Raw genomic sequence first — 15,475 nt, 5'->3', positions numbered from 1 at the left:
AGTGATGATAATGCGTTACCGCCATTATAAACGCTGATGCTTTGAAAGCACATTTCCACTCTGAAAAAATACCAAATGTTAACAATTTCTTTACGTTTCAAGATATATGCCTGCTCAACAGTTGTTATTCTTGCATTAGGAAAGGTACATAAACTATTTTACAATCCGCGATAATCGTGTACAAAATAACTTTTACAAATCCCCCCCATACCCATTCAACAACCTGTACACTGTGAACTCCAGCGTCCACCTGTACCCAATTCGACATTTCAAAGACTATTACGTCCGCAATCCCAAGCTAATGATAGCTCAACAAGTCAATTAGACACCATGGACCAGATGTTTGAAATAATCTCCTTGAGCAAATAAAGTCCACAACTGGACTATATTCTTTTGAGACACTTAAGAAAAAAAAGATAGATATCGAACTATAATAGCCGTTGATACCCGCACACGAAATTTTGTGTCCTTTTTTAGTGAGTTTATTTACAGACACTTTATACAGATATATAAGGAGTCTAATAACCTTCTGCATGAGTATAGGTAAAAGTATACTCATGATCATATCAAAGCTAATATTGCAGGAAGAAATATCTTACTGACAATCACACGACACGTAAATACCCAAAATACACACTTATGATACATGACAAAAGGTCAAATTATCAAAATTATACTTCACAGCACTCAATTCAAAACAGTATAATAGTGATAATTATAATATACGTTATTATGTTATTTTTCATTTGTTATATTTGAAAAAAAAATGCCTATGAAAATCATATAAAATGAAAATTATTTGTAATATCCCCTCTTTCTTTTAACTTCACAAATTATTACGAAATTTTGGAGTTTAATATTGATGCATAAACGTACCTTACAAATAGTTATGTAAGTTAAATTTAATTTCTTATTTTACTCCGAGGCCTTGATCAATGCCAATCAGCTGCTTTTCCTTTATATTAATGTCTAGAAATAATGAATGTTCAAATCAAATCATTTAAATCCCCTTTATTTCATTTTTTTCCCTAATTTTTGGTTATTGTATCGGCACAACATATTCTGAATGAATAATCAATCATTACGTAATTAATTTTACAATTGCCATTTTCACGATTTCCTTCTGAATTCTTTGTTTTATCATCCTATATGTCGGTATTAATCGAATACTGTTATGCTCATAATTATGTGTGTATTGGAATTAATTTGTACGGCAGCATGCTAAGCCTTATGCGTGGTGTAATGTTACTTTCCAAATGTATAATTCTCCTGTTTAGTGTGACTTGAGAAAATCGCACACAAATAAAACAAAACAGGCAAACAAATAAATCTACAGATAGGATGGTAAGTCATAATGGTGATCCGATACTAGGTCACAATAACTGAACCAGACTGCAACGCCACTATACACGGTGATGTTTATGTCTCCTTTCTACCCAGTTATAACAACAAGGCAAAAAGGGCGCTATACAGAAATTCCTGATGTCTCCGTTATAGGCCCACGTTAATACGTTGGTATATATCTCACATGATATCGAATGTTTTCATATTCAAATTGCATTTGTGGTTTTGTATAAAGGTATAAAGGTAAAAGTCCAAGGTTTGTGCATGATCATATCATATTAAAGTCAGTCATGCATATTGTTTTCTTTTAATAGAAGAGAAGTCGACTGTAAGCAAAGTACAACAACGAAATTCGGTTGAGTCACCAATAGTCAGAAACGGAACGTTTTTCATCCTCCCCTTCGCACATGCTTACAAACCTCTCGAGAATCATTCCCCAAACGGACTTTAACCTTGGTTTCAGCACACATGTGATATGAATTTTATGCCTCGTCCAGATTATGTGAACCATGTATAATTAGCTACCTAAAGAACCTGATATGATTTTTTAGAGAGATAACTTCCTGATGGCAAGAAGTGTTCAAACATTGTGGCAATTGCTTTAATATCTCTTCACTCGACATAATGGTGTCTCTTTGGCTTGTAATTAGTATACCTCGAGGGACTTCCTTGTGGTTAAAGGAGACCTCCGGATGATTTTCAGATTTTTACATTTAAACATGTATAAATTAGTTATACTGAGGACAGAGTTTCAGAATTTATGATAATTGGGATAAAGAATAAGAATATTTTCAAAATTTAGAACAAATTGCAATGAACAAGGATGATGACATGGCAGAGTCACTATAAAAATGCATGAGTTGGGGCTCAAGGAAGCAGAACAAAAGAAGAAGGCAGGCATAGATTATACACAGGTGAACTCGCAAGCAAGTGGTAGTGTCATGAAAATTACAGTGTTACATTTCTGAATTTATGTGAGTCTCCTATGTCATCATCCTTGTTCAGTGTAATTTGTTTAAGGTTTTTCAAAGTATCGTTTCTCTGCTCAAAACCCACAGTAAATTCCACAAATCTATGCATGAAGTTGTTGATTTATGCACTACATTATGTGAAATTATGAAATCGTCTAGAATGTCCTTTTAATTTTTGAATTTAATTTTTGCTATAATCTCTTCCTGTTCAGGATATTGTGGGTGTGCGTTATTAACGTACTAATAATACAAATGTAGTTTTGCTATCATTTTTATCAAGAATGAAAGCGAGATTTTGTTGTATGCTCGTATGATTTTCTTGAAAGGGTCTGTGCATTTTATTGCAATGAAGTTTTTAGTTATTTCATTTTTTAAAATATGACGTTGAAAAAGATGATTGTCTTGGATGTCAAATTGTTCACGTTCAAGTCATTAATGATTATACCTTTGATTATGGTTTCTCTTGAGAAAATGATCGATAAATGTTAAGGAGTCATTTGTTACAAGCATCTTTTTTAAGTACTGTCCCTTGAACATACAATCGATTCTAATGGGCATTATCTTGATGTCACTATCATCACAGTGATACAACAGTGATCGTTCTTGTACGTTATATCGTAGGCCTAGTGATTGTCCGCCTATTGGGGGCCGAGTATGATAGTTTGGACAAAATAGCTAATGGGAAAATAACAGGGAAAACCCACACACAAGAAGTACGTTTCCCTTGAAAGAGAGAGGGAGAGATAGGCAGGGAGAGAGGGATAGAGAGAAGAAGAAGAGCGAGAGAGTAAACAAAAGGAACAATTTGTTACACAGTAACAGTCTGATATACCACTTGTGTTTTACAGCCGCTTACAAATCTCGACAAACATGACAAAGTCATCACGCTATATTTGAACGGGATATCTGTGAACTACTTGACTGTAAACTATCAAACATCGCAACTATTGAAATAGCTCATGATGTTCTTCCGTCTAGATGTTTCAGTGCAACTGATTGACAAATTGCCCTACATTTACGTGGATTTAGGGCAATTTGTCAACCAGTTGCTATGGAAATAGCTGCTATCAAATGTTGAAATAATAGGAACGTAGAGAATGGTGCCGTTTCCCAGATGTTTTCAACTGCTTTCATTATTTTTAATACATTTTGTTTTCAGAGTATAAGCCATTAACAGCAACTGAACAATTGCAACTACTTCATGTAAATAAAACACTTATTAGAAAAAAAAATAATATAAATTGTTCATGATGACCACTTTAACAAAAATGGTTGATTATCTGAACGTTCTCTCCGCATGCTAAAATATTTCCACTTTGTTTGATTAATATGATCTTAAATTAAAAAAAAAAAAACATGAAAGACAAGCAGTGTTTCACATCTTTTATAGAAATATACTATTCCTTGAAAGTTTCTGATTAAAACTATGGGCAGAGGTGACTCGAAAGAACCATCGCTGAGGGGCGAAGTAACAGTTCTTTTGGAGGCATCGAGGCCTACAGTTTTAACGAGAAACTTGAAATGATGCAAAGTATATTTGATTTGCTTTGTATTTTGGATCAAAAGAAAGAGAATAGAATGTTATACCATTCTGTCAAGTCATGTTATGTGGTTATGTTTCTCCTGTCTTGTTCTGTCCTGTCTTGTTCCACGTCCTGTCTTTGTAAACAAATACACGTATGTTCACAAAAATCCTTTGAGTGGTTAAAGCAGAAATTTATAGAGAATCTGGAAATATGACAAGTTTGATATCTATATACGGAAAGCTAAGAAGCTAGTTAACAAAACTAGATATCTTTTAGACGATGTAACTTTACCCCTAAACTGTTTTTGAGATTGAAAAAACACCCAATTTCCATGACCACGTAGCTCCATTCGCTACAAAAAAAAAAAAAAATCGGATTTGAGCGACGTCACCTAATGTGTATGAGCTGATTTGCCGTACGGCTAGATATTATGAGACCCGCTCTGGCAAAACCCGAAACTTCTCGGCAATTGTGATTTCGCGCTACAGCCCGAAAAAGGTCAAAAAATGACCTACCTCAGGGACCAAATAGACATTTTGGTATCACGTTGTAGGGGAAATTTTCCAGTTTCTGATAGATATTAACAACATTTCGAAATGAAGAGTTTGTTTGCAAAAACCGATAAGTCCATATTTGCCAAATGGAGATATTTGCGATTAAAGGTCAAGAAAAATAAAGAGAATAATAAGAATTTTTTTGCTTCTTGTGACCATAACTTCAAAAATATATATACCATTAAATGTAGTGACCAATATGTCATTTAAAAGGTATTATTTTGTGCTGTATGACAGAGATCGTACTTCAAAATCTTCAAAAATGGACTTATCGGTCTTTGCAAACAAACCCTTCAAATACAACCTACAAATTGTGGAATTTTGAAGAGAAAAGTGTGATGTCAATCTCAAATGTTGGCCAAAATCTTACGTCTAAAGACTAAATCGCCTTCGCTTACGGCGAAAATGATTGTTCTTTTGGCGATCGTGTCTTAGATATTCTGAATTGAACCCTGACACATTTGGTACCTACAGAAAGCTCTACCTCTGCTTATTCCAAATATGGTCATGACATGATCTCATGCTAGTCACTTTCATTCATAAATTCGTCTGAAACATGCGTAAGTTTATGCAAATCGTCTCCCAGACGCGTAAACAGCCTTGTTGCTTACCAAGACACGTGATCGAAATACGTGTTCACGATTAGTCAACTGCGCCGAGGACCCCCCTTGTTTACAAGCAACCTACGTGTTATACTATGGGGATCGCTACAGCAGCGGTGCATGCTTGCATGCAACACCCCCGTGTATCGTGACTGCTGCTCAGCACTGAAATGTTGCAGTTTCCCGCTTTGTTAGACTGTTGTTGTTTTTTTTTTAGCAAGTTGAGATAGAAATTAGAATTTAAACCAACGCACAAGAGAAAAAGAAGGTCACATTTATCTAACAAACCTTCATCATGCCATTTCAAGGAAGAATCAAGCTGAAATCACGGCATCAAGGAATACCTCTTCACTGCCGATTCTGCTGGTACTGTTGTGCGTACACCTGATCACGGCAATCGCGAATCTTGAGCTGATTACGGTACGTTTTGTGCTTTTCAAACGTCGTGTTTCCGTAAATTTATGGGTGTAAAAATGATTTTCAATCAATTACAGCTCTTTGACTTAGTTATCATCCTTCATGAGTATGTAAGATTACCCTCAGCTATATGCAATTCCCCCACAATGATCGATTTGTTGTGTCAATAATAACAGCAAATTGTGGCTGTACGAAGGAACAGCTGATCACGGCAATCGTGAATCTTGAGCTGACGATAGGTTTTGTGCTTTTAAAACTTTGTTTTTCCGTAAATTTATGGGTGTAAAATATGATTCCAATGAACACAAACAAACAATCACGACGTGAATATATAGTTTTGGTGGACGATAGATTGACAACAAATTACACACCAATTTCCTGAAAAGTGGACACAGTTTGCCTATATACGTAAATCCCACTGGATTGCATACACACGTGGTGACGTCACAGATTTGGCACTTTTCGTAGCCGCATCGAACTTCCTCCAGTGCTCAAATTTGATAAAAATAAAGATTCTTATATTCAAAGCAGAGACAACTTTTATTGTATGATTTATGTCAGAAATTAATCAAAATAACATTAAATGATGGAAAACAGTCAGTTTATATGATATTATTTCCTATAAATTTCTTCTTTAACAATTTACAAAGTACCGAACATGCTTTTCAGTGGACCTCTCAATTCTTTTTTTTTCTCCAAACATAACTTATGCCCCGTATGCATGTATAATTGTTAATTTGTTAACAATTATATATCATGTAAAGTTGAATACTAGCATATATGTTGTAAATCCTGGTTTATTTTTTGTTGGTTTTTTTTTGATAAAAAAAAATAAGAATGAAACAAATTAATTGAAATGAAATGAAAAGCGAGAAGTCGTATGGTGGATGCGATGTTGTGAAGAGATCCTACAGTGAATCAACAGAACAGCTAGTCATTGGTCTCATTTACTATAAGAAGCATGCAGCAGCACACGATGTCAGAGCGGCAGCTTTGTGATGTTACAATAAAGCGCAATGTCAGAATTGTTTTATAAAACATGATATCATTTCTGTACTCATACTCGGAATCTTGGGAAATGTTTTAACTGACACTGTAGATTTAAACTTAAAATTTTCCATTTGCAGGTGAAACGAAAAGTCAGCTTTGAAGCTTCAAAATTTACAATTGTAGACTGTGAGTTAAGAAAGGAAACAGCCAAATGTAACTATTTGAATCAATCAAGGGCGCCGGAAGCGGGGGGGGGGGGGCTATTACCCCTGTCGCCCATTAGATTTTTTTTGGGGGGGAAAACTAGTTTTTAGTAAAGCTTAAACTTATATTTTTCATCTTATTTTGTGTTTTTTTAACAATGTATGATTTTTTTTTTTTGCTCGAACAATGCAATCACGTTTAAGCTTTTAATGAATGCATTTCAGACAAAAGGCAAAGTGAATGTGGCTCACTCGTTCTGCCCGTACATGTAGTAAAACGAATAGTTTTCATATTAAGGTTATGATCATAGTCTTTCGCGGTGTTTTTTTTTTATGTTAAATTCCCTAGAAATTTAAATTAAAACATTCTGTAAACGCGGCTTTTATATTAGGTTTTTACAAAAAGTCCCTCCCGTGACACTCCCCTCCCACACCCTCAGGATCTAACACCGTCACATAATGTACCCTAATGTATACTATGTTTGTTTGTTCATTTTCCACCTGACAAGATGGCTGGATAGCCCATATTCAGCTACGTTAAGCTGGTCTTCCATGGGGTCCAGTTGGATGTGAGGTGGGACCACTTCACCGGGTTAAACACCCTGCTCTTTGCGATGAATGAATGAAGCGGGATCTTTTACGTGCATGAGTTGTTATTCTCTCACACACGGGACCTCCATTTTATGTCCTATCCAAGGGATATGTTATAATCGTAGTCCTTTAAACGGTCTTTTTTTATGTCGTAATCTAAGGCCTTGTAGATATTTTTTCCCTTTTTCTCCTTTTGTGTCTGAAACAAGCTATCATGGTGCTTATACCCTGTTTCTTGTTCTTTGCATATTATGTGTATTATGTATATCCTTGTCATACTGTATGTATAATGTTTGTATTTTTAAACTGTATGTGTGGACCCCTCTGAAAACCAGCCTTTGGCTGACGAGGGTGTTCCACCCCATGTGTGGAAAATAAAAATTGAATTGAATTGAATTTTTATCATGTCTAATTCCCTAAAAATTTGCATTTAAATGTTCTATAAATGCAACTTATGTACTGTGTTTTGTACAAAAAGTCTTTACCTTGGGAGGGAGGTATCCCCCCTCTCACACCCTCCCCCCGCTCGGTCGATTCGCTCCCTCGCCGAGGATCTCACACCGTCACATACCCCCGTGTGTTACAATCGTATTCCTCCTAACTACTTTTTTAGTCATGTTTAAATCCCTAGATATTTCCTTTTAAATGCTCTATAAACACGACTTTTGTACTCTGTTTTTACAAAAAGTCCTTACCGTGGAAACCCCTCCCAGACCCTCTCCCCGCTCGATCGCTTCGCTCCCTCGCCAAGGATCTCACATCGTCACAGAAATAGTCCCCGTATGTTATAATCGTTGTCCTTCGCATTTTTTTTTCACTATGTTTCATTTCTTAGAATTTGGCTTTCAATTGCTCTATAAACGAGTGTTTTTTACTCTTTTTTTACAAAAACTTCCTATCGTGGGAAGGGGGTGGTGTACAATATGTGCCCCGTCGAGATTTTGCCCCCTCCCCGAAAAAAGAAAGAAAGAAAACAAGCAGAAGTGTTCCTTGGGAATCAGTGTAATTAATGTTTCGTATTGTTAGATATACAAATGTGAACAATATTCGTAATAAAAAATGTCTGGAGTAAACCGTTTACAGTAATGGTTCAATGAAAAAATAGTGATATCGCTTTAAAAGGCTTTATTGCGAAATGTTTACTGACATATAGTAAGATGTTTTAGTGATACAACTGACCTTCACATGTGCATCAAATGCGATATCTCGAACATTCTTTCTTTTTACATCACTGCTCCCAACGGTAAATAGTACTTTCCAATATTGGGCAGGCCCTTACTTTGATTTACTTAATCAGCGATTAAAAACAATGACGTCAAATCGGACTTCTCTACATTACAGTCTGATAACGAGCGTTATATTCAAATCAGTAATGTTACCGGTTCTCACTTCTAAAATGTAATTTTAAACATGCCATCCCCATGCATTTTACATAAGCATGATGAAAACAGATGTGTTATATCATTTGAACATGAATTAACAATGGAATGAATATGAAATCAAACATAAACGGACATTCACGAAGCAAATATTTTACTATTTTAGAATTATTACATCTCCCTATATCAAATTATTGAATAATAAGTTTGAAAAGGATCCTGTTTCATATCCACTACAAATACACAGACAAAAGACAAACAATAGTTGCAACGACAATCCTACCTGTTGGTGATTCCGAAGACATTAAAATCGAGGTTTCTCTTCCCGTGGTAGGATTGAATGTTGTATGCCTACCTGCTACATATGTTGGTGTTAAGAATACACATAGAAGCGACAGGTATTACAGATTAAAACAAGGATTTCAAATTAGACTTCTTCTCTACGTTCCAGTCTGATATAGAGCGTTACATACAAATCAGTAATGTTACCGGTAACTCGCTTCTAAAATGTAATTACATACATGCCAATCCCCATGCATTTTACATTAGCATGATGAAAGTATGTTTTATCATTTAAATATGATTTAACAATGGAATGAACATGAAATCATACATAAACAGACATTCACGAAGTAAATACATGTATTTTATTATTTTAGAATTATTGCATCTCCCTACATCTAGTTATTGAAGAATAAGTTTGAAAACGGTCCTGTTTCATAATCAATGCCAATACACAAACAAATCAATGGCAAACAATATCAACAACGACAATCCTACCTGTTGGTGTTTCTGAAGACACTGAAATTGACGTTTCCCCTCCCGTGGTCGGAGCTAATGTTGTAGCCCAATCTAAATGAGTCAGTGGTGATGAGAATCAACATAGAAACGACAGGTTTATGTATAATGTATTTGTTCATGCTGACAAACTCTGACGTGCTACATGCCAGTACAATTCATATTCACACACAAAGACACACAAACACACACACACACACACACACACACACACTAGTCACTATACAAACTTAAAAGAAACTGGATATTTCAGTTTTACTTTGATATTGAAAAGAAGTCAAAAAGGTAAATTCTGTATAATTGTCTGTCCGAATGCTCTACCAAAATACCAATGTCACTCGTTCCACGACAGTTGGCTTGAATTGTGCCTGCTATGTTCATGCCCGACGAATTATTATTCAATTTTCTTATTTTTCTCTGCTATCTCATCCATTAAATGTTATGTGTTGTGCGTTCTAATTATTTACTTTCCCTAAAATCGTCAATGATGCTCGTGTTTTCAAGTCTAACAATGGATGCTACGTACTTGGAACAAACGTTCTCGGAGATGTGGTGTTTCCAAGATAGTTTCCACCAACACAGAGGTATTCCGTGTCGAAATTAGGTGTTGCTCTCGTGAAAGGTGAAGCTAATGAGACTGGAGATAGGTTGTCAGTGACATTTTCGTAGATATAGAACATAGTGACAAATGGGTTTGGTTGGTCAGCTGACTGGATGATGCAGGTCACAGTGAGTTGCGTGGTAGGTGTGTCCTCGGTGAAGACAACTATCATGATACCATCATCAGGTGGGACTGCAAGGCAACATCAATTTTTCTTTTGAATTATCTTGAAATATCTATCATAATGTACTCTCGCACTAAACAATTTTCATTTTTGTTTTGAGGGATGAATACTATTTTGTGCATTTTCTTTTCGTCGATTGTTTTCTATTTGTGTGGCAAAAATGAATATCCATGATTTAAAATAGCACACGATAATGAGCATTTCAAATTAGTCAGTCAAAAAGTCAGTTAAAAAAGTGTTTACAAGACCCTAAAAATCGGAGAAGGGAATTTAACTTAGATTTTGTCTTTTTTAATTGTTTGTCTTCATTAGAATGGCTTCTGGCTTTCGGAGTTAATTGCGACAGCCAACTGCATCGCATAAACAGTGGAGGGGTGCATGGGGGTTGCAAAATATTACAATACAATGATTATTATCTAACATATCTAACACAACACATTTTCCGAAAGTGAGAAGTGAAAGCAAGACAAATAGTAAGGAACAAAAAAAAAAAAATGAACAAAATAATTATCACAAAAATATTCATATCACGCTTGTACTTACAGTGCACATTGAGAGAACTGATGCTATCCTGTTGGTTAAGCCTGGTCAATTGATGTCCAGTGGTCTCACATCGTAGAGATTCCCTGTAATTGTCCTTTGTTGGAGTAAAGGTAAACATACTTGTTGTATCAGTCAGATCTGCATTACCAGCATTTGGGGCATTTGTTGTTACTATCCCACCGGTCTGCTGTACGTTACCAAGATACCAGTTGATGTCTACTGTTGGTCGGCTTCCTACAGCTGTGCACACTGCCTCGTATGTTTCTCCAGCGATCAGAGTAGAATTCAATGTTAATGATAAAGTTGGTGCCACTGTTTAAGAGTTGAAACAGAAACACGAATGTTATTTCAGAAGCAATCACAAGGAGAGGCACACAAACACACACACATACACACACACACATAAAGCCTGATAAACAATAACCAGAAAATAAATAGTGTCTGCTTTGTCATTAAAGTGTCTATGGTCAGTGGGACTTTTTTGCTCTCTTTGCCTCGTAAAACACACTTCAAAGTGACATCGCTTGTATAGTGCGATTGTGTCAGAAGACAATATGAGAATAACGGAAATTGTGTTGTCAAAGAAACGACAATGAAATATCTTCAAGATAACTGCAAAGTAAGAGTACATGTCCCTCAAATTCCGATATGAACCAGTTTTAGGGTGTCTGTTCTAATTCTGTTCTACGGACTTACGGTGCAGTGAAAGAAAAATACCGGTGTATATTATATTATATCATTTCATTATGGACATAAGGATGAGGCAAATATGTTGAATATGTCTTGGATGAATAGCTGATCACGTTTAATGCTTTTTGTCTGTATGTTACTGATTATAAGCAAGCAATCCGCGAATATTCTGTCCAGCCCGTCCAGCGTCAAACATGGAAACAACTTGCTTCACTTGTTTGCCATACCGTACAGACTCCAGTGTGAGCTTTATGCAATGATAGTGACGTAATGATTGTTATAGGAGTATTGTTATATTACTGTTAACTATAATTAATTATGCGTGCTACAAATACAAAATAAAAAGCCAGTGAAGATCACACAACGGTTCAAAAAGGCACACCATCCCGGCCGATATTTGCACTGATACCTTCCCTGATTGGCGAACAGTCCTCTCTTTAGTTTATGTTATGCTCCTCCCAACTTTCCTTTCTCTATTTGGTTAATATCTATTAACGTGTCTGTTAATTCTTGCTTCATTTAATTTGCATTTTTTCTTCCTCTGCTTCTTTTTTTTTTCGAAGATTTCTGAAGACATCTAAAGACATCTGGTAATAGTATAATTATTATATAGGAATCTTCACTGCACCGTTAGGAAAACGAGTATGATAAATGTGTAATGTGTTTGCATCCAAGTGTTATGTCACATTTAGATGACTTGTATTCTCTTTAAATTCCGATCCGTTATTCCTTGTTTCTTATTCGTTATTCACTCATTTCAAATTCAAAAGTAGCATCAATAACTAAGTAGAAATTGGAACATGGGGTCCTATCATTAGTATCAAGGGCAATAATAGATCAGTCACTTTCTTTGTCATCTAAATGCTATATTAGTAGCAAACTCACCCTCTACAGTAAGTTCTGCTGCTGGTGCAGGATTCCCCACCTCATTCGACTGACAAACATAACTCCCTTCCTCTGCAACCTGTGTATCGGTAATTGTCAGTGTGGATAAGGCTGCATTCTCTGATACTGTGAAGTCAGCATATTTTGGCATATTAGTTAGTTTGTTCCCTCCACCAAACATGGTGACAGACTGACCACCTGTGACATCAATCCATGCGAAGATTGATGATGTTCCTCCAGTCACTGAACATCTCAGCTCTGTGTTAGTTCCAGCTTCCACTGCTTCTGATGATGGTCCATTCAGCGTCTGACACTGTGTCACCGTTATTACCTGCAGGTAAAGACAGAGAAGAATAATATCTTACATGTTTGTGTCTGTTCAGTGAAGGCTCATACTGGTTATAGTTGGACAGTGTCCGGCTGTATTCACGAAAAACATTACGAAGGCCGCCAGGAGCCCTACCGGTGAATTTTTAAATTATGTTGTTGTTTTTGTTGTTTTAGAAAGGAACAGAAAAAGAATACCTTAGACCCTACTGAAAAAAAAAAAAATGCCCAAGACAATACTGACATATATCAGACCATAATAAATCTTTAACTAATCAAGACATTAATTATATATATATATATATATATATATATATATAGGATATAATATTATGTAAATATATATGTAACATAAAGGGAACTCAAAATGAATATCCCCATGAGGGAACTCATAATGAATGTCTTCGCGTCATTTTCAGATTACATTGTGATACTCACGCCGTGGAGAATCATCACTGCAACCGAAACATAGAGGTGATGTGTCGTCATTGTTGCATTCTGAGAAATTTGAAGAAAAAAATATTTTAAAAAATGGGTGTGCGGTTTTTAAAAACGTATTAAAGTCTCCATAACTCTTGCATTGTCACTGCCGTTGCATATCTACTGTATTATATTCCTTTATCTTGAAGGCGGTACTAAATGCATTGTGTCTTGGACAAATTGGAGAGAGGGAGAGAATGATGTATTCTATATTTGACTTGATTTGTTATCATGGGGATCAAGATTAACTTTTCAACATCTTGTAGAATCGGCAATATGCAGTGAGCGATATGCACATGTTTTATTTATTTGCTTTAATACTTGCAAACATCTACGTTAATACTTTTATTTTGCCTTGTTTTATGATTGCATGTTACTAGGTTGATGATAGGACTTAAACACACTGCTTTCTTTTCTCTCTTTTTTTTAACGGAAAGAAGCGGTGGATAGAATTCATGGTAGTTCAGATGTATGGAGTTCATTGAAGTTTCTTAATGCAAGGTTTGCCTGCAACTGCGTTGATCCGTGTTTCACCGCTTTTGATAGTACATTTTGTATACACATATCATAACAGTATTCTACATCGTGCGATCCAACAATACTGAGTCACCGTTAGATACATGGGCCAAAAGACTTTGAATCCAGGTTGGAAAAAAGCATCGAACCAAACGTTATTCCCAATACTGTTTATTATTGTCCTATAGAGAGTAGAGATATCAGACATAGCAGGACGTCGTAGAAAGTGATAACTTACCTTTGATGACTTATTATGATTGTTGTGACTTGTGAGAATATCCCACTGGATAGACCGGCCCGCTTTCTCCACATGTACCGGTAGTTAAATGAAATAATCATTCAACGGGGAAACAAGACACGCAGCTCTGATGACTGAGGCTCAACGAGCTGAACACTATCGATAACAAACCTATCACTGCATATTGGAAAAAAGAAAAAAAAAAAAACGATTCTGCATTACAGTGCCCTCTCACGACGAGCGATACAGTGCTTTCTTTGGGAGGCGTGGTAGCATTTAAAAAAAAAAAGAAAGAAAAAATAGGTAAAACATTTTATACTTATGCTATCGTGTTTCCTCTTCTGTTATTGTAAAAAAAAAAACAAGTTAGAGTTGTTCACAATATACTTACTTTTTTTGTAAGCATGCTTTTTAGTTGACTTCTCATGAAGGGTAATTAACTTTGTATTTTGCCAGTATGCATGTAGATCTTTATCATCTTTTGCACAGTTGAATGTATGCTTATATGATTTAATTCCTGATTGATTCTGTTTTATGATTTGTTGGAAAATAGAATGAAAATAATGAATTGAATTTACTTGAATTGAATTAAAATTGATTTGATTTTTAGAAAAAAAAAATTAAAAAAATAAAAACTAGCCTCTTCGGCAGCGTGGACACGTCCGTGTTTGTCAATTTCCCAATCTCTAGAAAAGGTGTGTTTTTTTTTCAATATTTTCATTTGGATTAGGTTGTATCAAAAGGAGCACTCCATCTCTATCTCCATCCCCCCCCCCCCCCTCTCTCTCTCTTTCTCTCTCTCTCTCTCTCTCTCTCTCTTTCGCCGTCTCTCTCTTGAAATCTTACTGTTCATCAAATTGCATGTAACAGCGTAGGAAACTTTAGTAAAAACCATCATTATCCTTTTATCTGGTACTCTGTGATTAGGTGCTGGGCATTAAAGTCGTTTTGATTTATCAAATAAAATGTATGCTTGCAAGTAAAACTGCATGAGGGATTATATTTCTAAAGAGAGATAAATGGATGGGTATAGATGTAAATGTATAACTACTGATAGGATAGAATCATGACCAGCCAGTAGGCCTACCTGGTATGCTGACAGTAGTCAACAATATTCTCATTTATGAGAGCTTGGCATTTTGTATTTTGGAATTTTGGAATTTTGGTCTTCTTTTGGTCTTCTTTGGTCTTTTCAATATGGACGTATTAGCGTCCATCATTGATAGAGAGATATAAGCTTTTTGCTTTCTAAAACTTGATAATGCATTTTTGCATGTACTTTTGGAATTAAGGTTTATGATTTGAATAATTGCATCACGATAATTTCAATACACCCTTGCCCAGCTCGTGCATTTTTGTTGTTGTTTTGAGACATCTAAAATAGGTTTAATTTGATCAGTCAGATGAATTCAATTTGCCTCAAATAGCACTTATTCTTGGTAAAACCGGAAAATGATTCATTTTCTTCAAATTTTTCAAATCTTATATACGCTTCTAGTTCTACTTAAATGAACAACACACACACGCACACACACACACTCACACACACACACACACACAGGACACAATTACAGTTACAGTGGACTCCCGTTATAACAAAGTCCTCGGCACTTGGGACGGCAATTTTCTTTCGTTA

This window comes from Diadema setosum, chromosome 6, assembly GCF_964275005.1.
Source record: "Diadema setosum chromosome 6, eeDiaSeto1, whole genome shotgun sequence".
Lineage (NCBI taxonomy): Eukaryota > Metazoa > Echinodermata > Echinoidea > Diadematoida > Diadematidae > Diadema > Diadema setosum.
Note: the sequence above shows the minus strand (reverse complement) of the source record.